A 13595-nucleotide genomic window follows, 5' to 3' on the forward strand; every position below is an offset into this window, starting at 1 on the left:
TCAGGGGGGGGGGGGCTTCCTTCCCACACGGTGTAAACATCATTTGCTCTGTTTGTAACCATGTGCAGGTAACTTTGTTTTATTCTTGTAAATTAGCCAGATTGGGCTATTACGAAGCGGCACATTTTTAAATATGGCTATGTTTGACATTGTCAGTCTGTACTCTTATGTCAACATCTGGTAGACACCATTTTCCATTTGATGACACGTGGCCGGTTAGCTCAGTTGGTTAGAGCGTGGTGCTAATAACGCCAAGGTCGCGGGTTCGATCCCCGTACGGGCCACTTTTTTTACGCAGAGTACTTCCGCTTGGGACTTCCTTGTTCTGCTGAGTGTGAAATCTCAGTTGAATGACAACACATAACTATACAACTTAATAGCATCTTCTGCCGTCTTGTGAAAGAGCCCATTGTTGTTTAGTTTTACAGAAGAATAGGGATAAATTTTTTTTAATGGATTAAAAATAACATTTGCAGCATAAAATGATTTTAGAGCGGCATTAAAGTTGAATGGTATAATTTCCTGCTGCACACCTGAGAAATAGGACGTCTCATCATTGCACACTAAAATGCCACAGCACAGAAGCTAGGAAGCACTGAGCTAATAAGAGTCAAGTAAGGGCAAGATCGCATGTTTTCTTGTTTTGCTAACACTCACTGTAACGTTTTGACCAAGTGCATTTGAATGAGGTCCGTGTCCAAAAGCAAAAGACTCAGCACTCTCTTGAGCAAGGGACACATCTACCAAATAGCTCCCTGTGTTGTGAGAAGCTGCCATACCTCCAATGAGTCTCTAGGTGAGTTGAATTTGTCATATTTTATACTTCCTATTTACAAGAGGCCAATGCATGGATTGTGCTTGCTAATACAGTAGTTAACTATTTAGCAAGCACAATACTTGATTAATGCTGCCGCTGACTCCTCCTCGGATGCTAAATGAAAATCAACACACAGAGAGCAAAAAGAGACACACCAAGATCATTTATTTGTGTTCTGATCTGTTCGTCAATCAAATCAGCTATCTATTGTGATACTAGTTTTAACATTACAAGTATTGGAGCATGTAAACATTACCTAAAGAAAGTAGTAAACTGTTAGGTAGTCTATATATGGCTCTGCTTGCTAGCAACCAATGTTAGCAAGGTCCTTTTCATAATTATTAACTCATTCACTGCCATAAATTCATAAAAAAAAAAATTAAATTAGCAGGAGGCGGTTATTTTTTAAAAATTGTAATTAATCGCATGACTTCACTAGTTAACTCATGATTAATTTGATATCTGTTCTAAATGTACAATAAAAAAAATTATAGGTTTTCATACTCTTGTTAACGAAAATGGATTTTTTATTTTTATTAATAGAAATAGTTAAAATAAATTTTGGACGTTTATAGCTGTCAACGGCAGTGAATGAATTAAAAAAAAAGAAAGGAAAGAAAAAATTAATAAGAATCTGGGGCGTCAGGCGATTAAAGTTTTTAATCGTAATTAATCTCATGACTTCACTAGTTAACTCGTGATTAATCACACATTTCATATCTGTTCTAAATGTACAATAAAAAAATTCTAGGTTTTCATATTCTTGTTAACATAAGTGGAAAAAAATATTAAACTAATAGAAATAGTTGAAATTAATTGTTGACGTTTATAGCCATCATTGGCTGTAAATGAGTTAAGGTGCGATGAGAGACGTAAAACTTGAACCCCTCCAAAATGACTGCATTCATTGCTACTAAGTAAACTTAGTCTGGCTTGAGGAAGCCATCCCGAATGTCTGTCACCCTCCAGACACCCCCGCACTTTGAGTATTAACAACCAGTATCAATTATGCATCAGCTCTCCTCATCTCATCCCCATTCATCCTACTTTTAAAACGGAGTGATGGATGGGTGCTCAGTAGCGCTGCAAGCTTCGAGTCTGCGCAGTAACTTGTGGAGCATTTTAGCGATGGAGGCTTTTGTCTCTTTTCCAGCTGTCTGCACTTTCATGCGAGCTGCAGACAGGAAGGGTGTGTGTTTGTGTGTTTGTGTGTGTGTGTGTTTGTGGGGTGGGGAGGGGGGGGGGGTATGTTCATGGGTGGTGAAACGCACCATTGTGCTCATGTGTCTGCCCCCCCGCTCCCCCCACTTCAATGTGCATCCAGGTTTATTCTCTGATGACAGGGTGTCACCATCACTTGTCAGCCACCTTTGAGGTGTTCTGTTTAACCAGCTGTGCCCCTTAACTCATTCACTGCCATTGACGGCTATAAACGTCCAAAATTCATTTGAACTATTTCTATTAGTTTAACATTTTTTCTACTTTCGTTAACAATAGTATGAAAACCTAGATTTTTTAATTCTACATTTAGAACAGATATGAAATTTGTGATTCATCGCGAGTTAACTAGTGAAGCCATGCGATTAATTACGATTAAAAACTTTAATCGCCTGGCGCCCCTAATTATTAATCATCTTTTATTTTCTTTTTTTTTAATTCATTCACTGCCATTGACGGCTATAAACGTCAAAAAATCATTTGAACTATTTCTATTAGTTCAACATTTTTTTCCCACTTTTATTAACAAGAGTATGGAAATCTAGATTTGTTTTTATTGTACATTTAGAACAGATGTAAAATGTGTGACTAATTGTGAGTTAACTAGTGAAGTCGTGCGATTAATTACAATTAAGAATTTTAATCGGCTCTTGCTTTAAATGTTTCATAATCTTTAAAAAAAATTTTTTTTATGGCAGTAATTAATGAAGGCTCCTCTCTATTTGTTTCTCCAATTTGCCGTTTTGTCAGGATCCGTACTGCTCAGCGCGTACGGCTGACAGCTCATTTAGATCCTACCTTTAACTAAGCAAAACATGTTATCTGCTCCAGCAGCCTCAACTTGTGTTTGGTTCACTCATTTCACAGTTTTTCCTCAGCTGAGTCACAGATGCACTGAGTGTGATGAAAGCTGCTTTTTCCATCTTGACACACACGAATATGTGCTCTCCACGTGTCAATTGGAAAGATGAGTGATGACAATGTGGACAATGCACTCCACATTTACATTTACAAAGGCAGAAATGCACGGTCATAATTCCCCACAATGGATCTCGCTAGGTTTTCGTTTCATTACTTTCCAATGAAAGGTTGGTGTTACGTCTGTAAAGTGACGACAATTCAAATTTCTAAGTCAGAATGCCCTACTCTATCACTAACATACAAACCTTTCATATTTTTAGGGGAAAAAAAAAATCAGATTCTCATAACGGAAAATAGAAAGATCATTTGAGGCTTACACTAAATGTTCATGTCTTCAAAGTAACATTTGAAGACGTGGGTTTCAAAGGAGGGTTTGGCTTCTTCATAGAGTCCCGATTTTTAACAGTGGCTACAAAATTGAGTTGAAAAATTAAACTGTCAGAATGTGTGACCTGAGATTTTAAAACAGTCAGGGTTTCAAAGGAGAGTTTGGCCTTCAGGAAGGGTCATGAATTTTCACAGCTGTTACAAAATTGCGTTAAAAAATTCAGCTTTCAGAATATGTGACTGCAGATGGAATCAAAATGTGACTTTGGGTTTTAAGGGCATCAGGCTTCAAAATAGGGTTTCGGGGGACAGTTCTGCCTCCAGTGTCACAATTTTTAACAGCTGTTACAAAATTAAGTTGAAAAATTCATCTGTCAGAATGTGTGACCGCAGGATTCAAAGATTCTGGCCTCCAGGGAGGGTCACAATTTTTAACAGCTGTAACACAATTGCGGTACAAAATTCAGCTGTCAGAATATGTGACTGCAGATGGAATTTTTTAGCAGTTGTTTCAAATTTTAGTTGAAAAATTCAGCCATCAAAGTGTGACTTCGGGTTTTAAGGGCATCGGGCTTCAAAATAGGGTTTCGGGGGACAGTTTGGCCTCCAGTGTCACAATTTTTAATAGCTGTTACAAAATTGAGTTGAAAAATTCATCTGTCAGAATGTGTGACTGCAGGATTCAAAGATTCTGGCCTCCAGGGAGGGTCACAATTTTTAACAGCTGTAACAAAATTACGGTACAAAATTCAGCTGTCAGAATGTGACTGCAGATGGAATTTTTTAGCAGTTGTTTCACATTTTAGTTGAAAAATTCAGCCGTCAAAATGTGACTTTGGGTTTTAAGGGCATCGGGGCTTCAAAGTAGGGTATCGGGGGAGAGTTTGGCCACCAGTGTCACAATTATTAACAGCTGTTACATAATTGAGTTGAACTATTTAACTGGCCAAACTGCAGGTTTCAAAGAGGTCAGGGCTTCAAAGTTTTCTTCTTTTTGTCTTCCAGGGAGGGTCACAGTTTTTAACAGCTGTAACAAAACGGAGTTGAAAAATTCAGCTGTCAGAATGTTTGTCCTCAGGGTTTCAAAGCTTCAGGGCTACAAAGTAGTGTTTTAAGGGAGAGCTTTTTTTTTTATTTTTTTTTAGGTAGGGTCATGATTTTTATCAGCTGTTATGAAATTGAATTGAAATATTCAACCTTCAGAATGTGTGACCTCAGTTTTAAAAGTTACCTCTCTAAAGGCTAATGACATAGCTTGTATGAGCAATCACAGAGTGCATGTAAATGTGACTTGGAGTTTGTCACTGCTACTGACATTAGATGGGCTTGGAATACACGATCAGCAACACAAGCAATTAGATTTTCTTCAGGTTGATGGACATCCTGCATAAAATTACTCTTGGAGTTAAAAATGAATCACACATTTTCAGTGCGTGTTTTCAATGATAATACCGTGTGTGCTTCTCTAGGACACTGACAAAATTCACAGCCTTTTAATTTAATATGTCATACCATGTGACGATAATGAATTGATCGTTCCTGACAGTGATGTTCAATCAAACATCCGCCATCAACTGTGGCTGCACTAAATGCATTCAATTATGCGTCTCCTGTCTACACTTATTGCACCTCTGGCCTGTTAAGATCAGTTTTAGGGCTCACCAAAATACTTTAGCATTTTTGGAGAAAGGCACATTTATCATATTTCCTTCAAATGTGTGAAATAATCCCCAACTCATCTCCATTTAGTGACTGGAAACACGATTTTAGCTCATGTTATGCAGTTTGAGCAACCCTGTCTCCCGAGGTCCTTTGCGGCGTGTGCTGATAGCCTGGATCTGCTTTCTCTGCGTTTTCAATCATTTTTATGGTCCATGCTTCCCTCGCCATAATTTACCAACCAGCAACCGCACAGAAAAAAACACGACAGTCAAAGCAACCCTGTGTGTTGCGCTTCTTTGCTTTTTGCTCGAAGCCATCTTTTAGTACGATTTTGTGAAGAAGCAACGGTGAAATGAAACTAGAAAGGCCAGATGCTGAGGAGCAGAATTATGCATTTATGAACAGATCTTTACGTCCCCGTGCGATTTCATTTCACATCTCATTTGCTTCTTCAGGCGGCGGTTGCGCTTTGCTTTATACATGGAATGTTTTTAATAAGGTGCTTCTCAATCAAATGCTGTAAATGGCAATACAGCTTCCACAAAGCGGGCATTCCACTGCATAAAGCTTCAGCTATATTTTGCATTCATGCGTCTAAGCATTCAATGAATAAAAAGACTAATGACTAAATGTGGCAAAGAACAGAAAAAAGAACGGATTATGTTTTAATCTCCACGGGGAAATTCTGTTGACAAAGTGGTATAAAATTGGTTGTTTTTAAATATAGCCCTTGTACATCCACACTAATATTATTTGATCGTTGGGGTTTCCTGATTATACGAGTTACTTTTGAAACTATTTTCTAGACCACTTCTCACAATTCTGTTGTTCTGTAGCTTAGCTTTTTCACTTCCCTTCTCGGAGATACTGAAGCAAATGTGCTGCGTCACGTGTATGACGTTACGTGTGTTTGTGAGCTTGAAGCCCGGAAGAAGAAAATAATTGTGAGAATGTCACACACATGATGGGAGAATTGCTCTATAGGAAGGATATAATTTAGCTTCCTGTTGTCAGGTTCAGTCAACCTAGAACATTTAATAAACAAAAAACAAGGAAGGAAGGCAAGAGACTTCGATTATTTTTGCTCGCGAGGAGAACGGACAGAGATGTGCACAGTTACAATCTCCTACCGCTCTGAAGCACACTCTGCCGAGCCCTTCCTTTTTATTTCTTAACAATTTGAGACATGATCACAGTGCAATTTCTTGCTTCACACAAACTAAACTACTGTCGACTGAACAGTTCATGTGTCCTCCCTCGGCAATTTTGTTTGAAGTCTCCTCTGTCAGCATTAATGCGCCTCCTGTCACACTGACCTTGAACACTTTGAGCATTATATTTACAGCTGAGCTCTGTCATTTTCCGCCATCTCTCACATCCTCGTTCTGCTCGCCGATGAAGAATCGTGATTTTCATTTAGTATGATTCAGAATCGATTTTAAATGTCCCGAAATGTATTTTATTTAAATTATTTTATACTGTCTTGCCTTTGTTTGTGTGTGCCTTTTATTGGACGTGCTGGTCATGTTGTACACAATTTGGCCACTTAGGGGCGGTGTGGTTCTTAGAGAGCCATATTAGAGAGTAGAAGAAAAAAGTCACGATCAAGTTATTCCAATAAAAGTTTTGTTTTTTTGCAGCGTAGGAAGAGCATATGTCGGTGAGTAATGTTAAGATGCTTCTCTGTAAACATTCCTGAAGCGTTTTGTATGGCTAGCCGTTCTTTTGAGTGATAAAAGTGCCGCGTGTCGCGCGCTAGTTAGCATTAGCGAGTCAGACTGGCGTATATCATGACGATTCTTTGCACATCTATAAATTGAAGCAGAAATCATTGTCAATCAAATCCTTTTGAATCGAAAATTGATTCTGAATCGAATCACAGACCCAAAAAATCGGAGACAGTCAAAGATTCCAACCCCTAATTTATACTATCCCTCGGCATTCTAAATTACTGTAATTTGTGAAAAAAAAAAAGGTCATATGTTTTCCTGAAAGGTTTGTTCCCGCCATCCACTCAATGTAAAGCTCTGCAGCAGTGCTGAGTTTACTGTCTGTACTTAGCCGAACAACATACGCGCTACAAAGTCGTGATGTAACACAAGTGCCTGTCAGCATGCTTGTGTGTGCGTGAGCCGTGACACACCCTGACAGAGTAGCTTGGAAGACTGTGACGAGCTTCCAGACAACACGCTGAATGTGCAACTCGTCTTCACTGGCGCAGCACTAATCAAGGAAAACAGCTGCGATAATTTTTGCAGGTTAATCATCAATTTTATTGTTGGAGTCAAAAATTCGGTAGAAGACGACAGCGAATATGCAACAAACGGTAAAAAAGGGGATCTGTTGCGAGTAAACCCGCTCAAGAAATATGTTCTCATAATTGATGACAGTGTGTTCAATCTGTCTTTATGTCAGGCAGTGTGATGACGAAGCAGCGTATAATTCACATCATGATCCACGTTTGTGCTTTCAACAACAAGCAGAACTAATTAGCAGAGAGGGACTCGAGATATGTTTCAATTGGTGACAGCCTTTAATTTCGTTAATTGTCTATTTAGTGTGCCGCACTGAGAGACCCGCTTTCGTATGCTATAATATGGAAATGTGTCCCGCTTCAGCGTTATGAAAATAATTTGACCTTTCGCCAAACCCGATTTAGAATTTGGAATTTTGAGCAACCTTAGAGTCAGACTGCTACTTTTTAGATAAAAAATTATAGACGCAGTAACATTTTTGCTGCGGTAAAATTGGCTCATTTTAAACTGAACGTAGAATATTCAATTTCGAATAGCTACTACTAAAACCTCTTGCAAAGAGCAAATTTGTTCATCTACTAATTAAAAGATGTTTCAGTCATAAATGGTCAAATAAAAAGGCTGTTGTAAAGATATTTTGGGGGGAAAAGTTCCATATGGTAGATTGGGCGCAGGACCTTCCACTTTATAGTCCTTTTCCACCTTTGCAGTGAGCTAACCCTCAACCATGGCGCACATCTGCCCGACCAACGGCGAGCCTTGCTTGTGGCATGTGGAAATATATCGTCAAACAAACACAACACCGATAAATCAAGTAAGTGCATCACGCAACAGACGCTAATCTTTGCGTTTAACAGAAATCTTCTCAAGGTCAACATTGCAGGAGCGGACGGTAATCCCGTGCAGCATTTCATCACCGAATTTATTTTAGCAAATGACACCGCCAAACACGAATACCTCAGATTCACGTCACAATCAAGTTATTCCAATAAAGGTTTTTTTTTCAGCGTGGAGCCGTTCTTTTGAGTGAAAAAAGTAGCATGCTAATTAACATTAGCAAGTCAGACTGGAGTAGATCATTACAATTTCTTGCATATCTATAGATTGAAGCAAAAATCATTGTCAATCAAATCATTTAGAATAAAAAACGTTCTTAATCAAAAATCGATTCTGAATCGAATCGCAGACCCAAAAATCCTTATAGACATGAAACATGAAACAGACTGCAACCTGAATTTTCAGATAAATAAATACATTTCATACAAATCTTACAGTGTACTTGTACAAGTTTACTGATTAGTATTTTCTAAATTTGAGTTGAAAAAAAATCTCAATAATCAATTTATAGATTCGTATCGGGATTAATCGAATCGAATTGTGACCTATGAATCGTGATAAGAATCGAATCGAAAAAAAAGAAAAGAAAAAAAAAGAGCAATGATGATGACATTACCGAATGAACAATACTGAGCTCTTTAAAAAAAAGAAGAAAAAAAAGAAGAAAAAGAAGAAAAAAAGAAGAAAAAAAAGAATCAAATCGAATCGTGAGACGTTCAAAGATTTCCACCCCTAGTTATTATGTAAATGACCTATTATTATTATATTACCTACTCCCGATTAACATTTTTACTTTGTGTTTAATTCCTAAGAGAACACGTTGTAATCTGCTTCTATTACTTCTTCATCATTTTTCAGAAGTTACATAACCTCGTGATCTCTAGTCAAAATCCAGTGCACATCATGTTGTACTTTCTTATATATATCCGAGGATAAAAAGGAGTCAAAGAGGTTTGGCCCACGCCGCTGCATCATCCCATCAGCTGTAATCAAATCAACTTTTGAGTGTACAAGTGTGGGCGTGTGCACCATTGAATGGTGACTGCAGATTAAAGAAGATTAAAGATTTAAAAGGCAGTAAAGTACTGAAGAGCATCTTCTACTCTGTTGTGTTTGAAACCCAATATGTGAAATTAAAAAGTGCCTTTCACCACTTTCACTAAATGAGATTAACCGGACCAGAAATATAATTGAGGAATACATCAGAAAATATATAAATATTCAATGAACACTGAGCCGTTCACACATTGGTCACGACATTAGCTTAATCTGCAAAAATGAGATCTATAAGAAGAGATTTTTTTTAAAATATATATATATATATATATATATATATATATAACAAATATTCCCCTTTTTCCTCAAATAGTGGCCGTCGAACAGCTCCACCAGGAAAAAGTTCAGCATTTTAGTTCATAGATGTTATTGTACCCACATGGGCATTCATTTGGTAATTGCTGAGCCCATTTGAACTTTGCTAACCAAAACAGGAGCACCTACCAAAGCACATAAACAATCTCACAGAAGTAGCTTACTACATGTAACGAGTTCCCTGCATTGTATTAAAAAAAAAAATTCTTACATTGTGTGTAGATGGTTCAAGCAAACTGACACGCGGCTGCTCCACAATGTTGTCAGTTTTTTTGTTCCGAAGAACTATACAACTTGTTTCACCCATTCTTCCTTCTAAAGCTTTTTCTAAATTTCTGTGTGTGCCTTTATTGGGAGCGCTGTTCATGTTGTACCCGATTTGGCCACTGAGGGGCAGTGTGGTTCCACGCGGTCTGATACACTGTTAAGTTGTAGCCACGTTAGAGAGTAGAAGGAAAAAGTCACGATCACGTTATTCCAATAAATTTTGTTTTTTTGCAGTGTAGAGCCGTTCTTTTGAGTGATAAAAGTGCCGCGAGTAGCGCGCTAATTAGCATTAACGAGTCAGACCGGAGTAGATCATTACAATTCCTTGCACATCTATAGATTGAAGCAAAAAACACTGTCAATCAAATCTAATTTGAATTTTAAAAAATCGCTCTTCACCGAAAATCGATTCTGAATCGAATCGCGGGCCCAAAAATCGAATCGAATCGTGAGACGTTATTTTAGTGTACGTGTTCAATAAGCACACACTTGTATTGAATAGACAGAGTGAAATTGTATTTTCATCATTTCATTTCAACCAAGCTGACCTTTTATTACCTTAGCTTGTGTGTCCGAGATTGAATTCGAAGCAATCGCGGTCACTCGAGGGGCACATTTAGCGTGTGCGCTCATACATACAGTGCCAGCGGGAGCAGGATCATTCAAAGGAAAAACATGCACGCGGCAAATTCGTCGGTTATTCTCGTCCAATAGAAAAGTCAATAAAGAGCTGTTTTGCTCACATGTTCAAATCCCCCCCGTCTACTTAAGCCATGGTGGACTTGCCTGGCTGGCTTTCGGTAAAATTTCATGTGGTCAGGAGAAAGAAAACAAAGTTTACATGCGTTATTGCTTATTGATCATACCATTAATGCGGATAATTGATGCATTCTTAAAAGAAACACAGCACGCGGATGGGATGGCTGCTGGATTGCAAAGGAAAGTCGTTCATGGGACTTTATTCTTTTAATGAGCCTAACTAGCCAAGACATCGTTTATACCTGCACGATTAAGATTTTATAATGTCAATTTAATATTTGATGTGGTTGTTGTTGCTTTATACTGAGGCTTTATACTGCTAATGCATTGTTTCCGCGGGTCATTAAAAACCACAGAATACGATGTCTGGACGCATTAAAAATGTAAATATAATTGTTGTAAAAACATTGTTGTTCATGCTTTATTTCCCGTCCAACCTTGTGCAAAGGATATTTGTTTATTTGTTTATTTAATAGGATCCCCCATTAACTCATTCACTGCCATTGACGGCTATATACGGCAAAAATTAATTTGAACTATTTCTATTAGTTTAACATTTTTACCCACTTTTGTTAACAAGGGTATGAAAACCTAGAAAAAAAATATTGTACATTTAGAACAGATATAAAATTTGTGATTAATCGTGAGTTAACTAGTGAAGTCATGCGATTAATTATGATTTAAAAATGTAATCGCTTTAACTTAACTCTGGCTGTCTCTAACTTTTCTTTTAAAAAAAAGAAAAGATTATTTAAAATATAATAATAAAATTACTTCTTTTTTTTTAAAAAAAAAAGAAGAAAAGATTATTAAAAATTAGGGGCGTCAGGCGATTACATTTTTTCCGTTCCATTATTCAATTCAAGAATTTCCCACAAAGTGGACCATTAATTACAATTGAAAGATATCATTAAAACAACCATTTTATATAACACACATATATATATATATATATATATATATATATATATATATATATATATATATATATATATATATATATATATATATATATATATATATATATATATATATATATAACACAATATAACACAATTTAGCAATAATACATGTGTTAAAGAAAAATATATGTATTTGTGGGGACCGGGAACTGGTTTTAATATACAATGAACAAAATGACCTTGCTTCAGGCTCCAAATACCATTTGCTCTGAATTTGAAAGAAAAACGTACTGTTCCTCTCACCAACGTCCAACATGAAACACTAATGCTCCCGAGTGGCAGAAAATTACCACAACACAAATCTCACTCAATGTTTCAAATAACTATGAATTACTTACTGTGATATAATGTGCAATTGCAAGTTAACCATATAAACCATGCAATTAGGATTAAAATTTGTAATTAAAAAAATGACAGCCCTGATATATAAACAGCTATTTATGCACGTATGTATTGTATAAGCGCGCTTGTGTGTGTGTGTGTACATGCAGCACAACATGGGCCTTAACTTAATTTTAAATTACAATCATTTTTTTATTAAAAAGCATTCAATTAGATTTCCTGATATCTGCAGAAATCCTGTCATATGTTGGCTGACTTATATAGTTCCATGGATGCCGTTTATATTGTGTAGGAGGACTCAATGTTCCACAGCTTAAATGGCGCTCCTTCCATTTCCGTCATCCCTCAATGATGTCAAGGCCAGGGTGACGTGTCACATAATGAGAGTGTGAAAAGCAAACTGCAAGCAAATCCTTGAAACGCGTACGTCGCCTCGAGCCGCGCGTCAGACGATCATTCATTTGATTCCGTATACTACGAGCCATGCGGAGAGACGCACGCTGAGCGTTAACTGGATTTGTCTGCGCGAGGGCAGCGTGTTAATGGCGGGCTACGATGAACGAGCGGCAAAGTCGAACGATGATATTTATTTTTTTATTTTATCGTGCACATTGCAGCAGTGCAGCATCCGAAAAGAGAAAAAAGCGCCGCTACTTCATGTGCTGCTGCTGCGTGTGTGGGTGAGAACGTTCACTAAAGCTTGGCCTATTTGAAGAGTGGAGCGCATCCAGACATAGAACAGCGCAAGAGTGAAACAAGATACACTCGAAGAGAGTGGGCACCTCCATCAAATATGTCTTCCAAAATCATTCTGGTGGAAAGTGGTTTCATTTGTGGGAAGTGTTTTTTTTGGTTAAAGCACATCAAATGATTTCACGTAGGTCTCTCATTTACATGGCTTTCAAACATATAATCCGGATTGAATCCAGATTGATTCCATGTGAGAGCCTCTTGCGTAATATAAATATTAGGGGTGTAAGGAAAAAATCGATTCGGCAATATATCGCGATTTTACAGCGCGCAATTTTCGAATCGATTTGATTTTTAAATATATATTTTTTTATGGGAATATTCAACAAAACGTCTTACTTAGGGTTAGGATTCACACATGGAAGAATGTTATATTAATGGAACATTAAGCCTTAATATTTGATTTCAGTGCTGTTCAAACATGAAACTGCAACCTGTTTGTTAAACGCAGTGGCTCAGTTCTAAGCCGGAATTTTCATATAAATAAATAAATGTTCATACAAATCTTACAGTGTACATGTACAAGTTTACTGATTAGTATTTTCTAAATTTGAGTTTTAAAAAAATCGCAACAATCAATTTATAGATTCGTATCGGGATTAATCGGTATCGAATCGTGATACGAATCGAAACGCCGGGTACTAGGCCATTCACACCCCTAACAAATATATATTCACGTGTCACACCCCGGCCGCAAGCAATCTCTACTTCAAGGATGAATGAAAGTGCACACCACATGATTCAGGGAAGAAAAAAAACAAAAACTAAAATACAAAATAGACTAAACTTTACCCCTGGTTGAACCAAGTCTAACTATTGACACAGGTAGTGTAATTTGAATTTGATCGAGGTGCAGGCAGCTGTGGTGGATGACATTGCATTTCATTCATAAATGTGACAATAGCGTGCATCGAAACCACTGAATCATCGCGGGAATAAATTAATTGAGTACATCATTATTATTATCATCTTTATGAATATATATTTTTATGACTATTAACTATTCACACACGGACAGAGCTTATTCTTCCATTATGTCAGGACGATCAGTGAGCCTCTTGCTAGCAGAGCATTTAAAGGAAATGAGAGGAGCCACTTCAATTGGCA

The 13595-nt window shown here is 37.4% G+C and overlaps 1 non-coding gene across 1 annotated transcript; it reads left to right on the forward strand.

The window, feature by feature from the left end:
* Positions 1 to 210: 210 nt before the first annotated feature.
* trnai-aau (transfer RNA isoleucine (anticodon AAU)) lies at positions 211 to 284 on the forward strand. Its single transcript has one exon. It is a non-coding gene; the product is annotated as a tRNA-Ile (tRNA).
* Positions 285 to 13595: the final 13311 nt, after the last annotated feature.

Source organism: Leptonotus elevatus, chromosome 5, assembly GCF_054856555.1.
Source record: "Leptonotus elevatus isolate MCC_2025b chromosome 5, RoL_Lele_1.0, whole genome shotgun sequence".
NCBI lineage: Eukaryota > Metazoa > Chordata > Actinopteri > Syngnathiformes > Syngnathidae > Leptonotus > Leptonotus elevatus.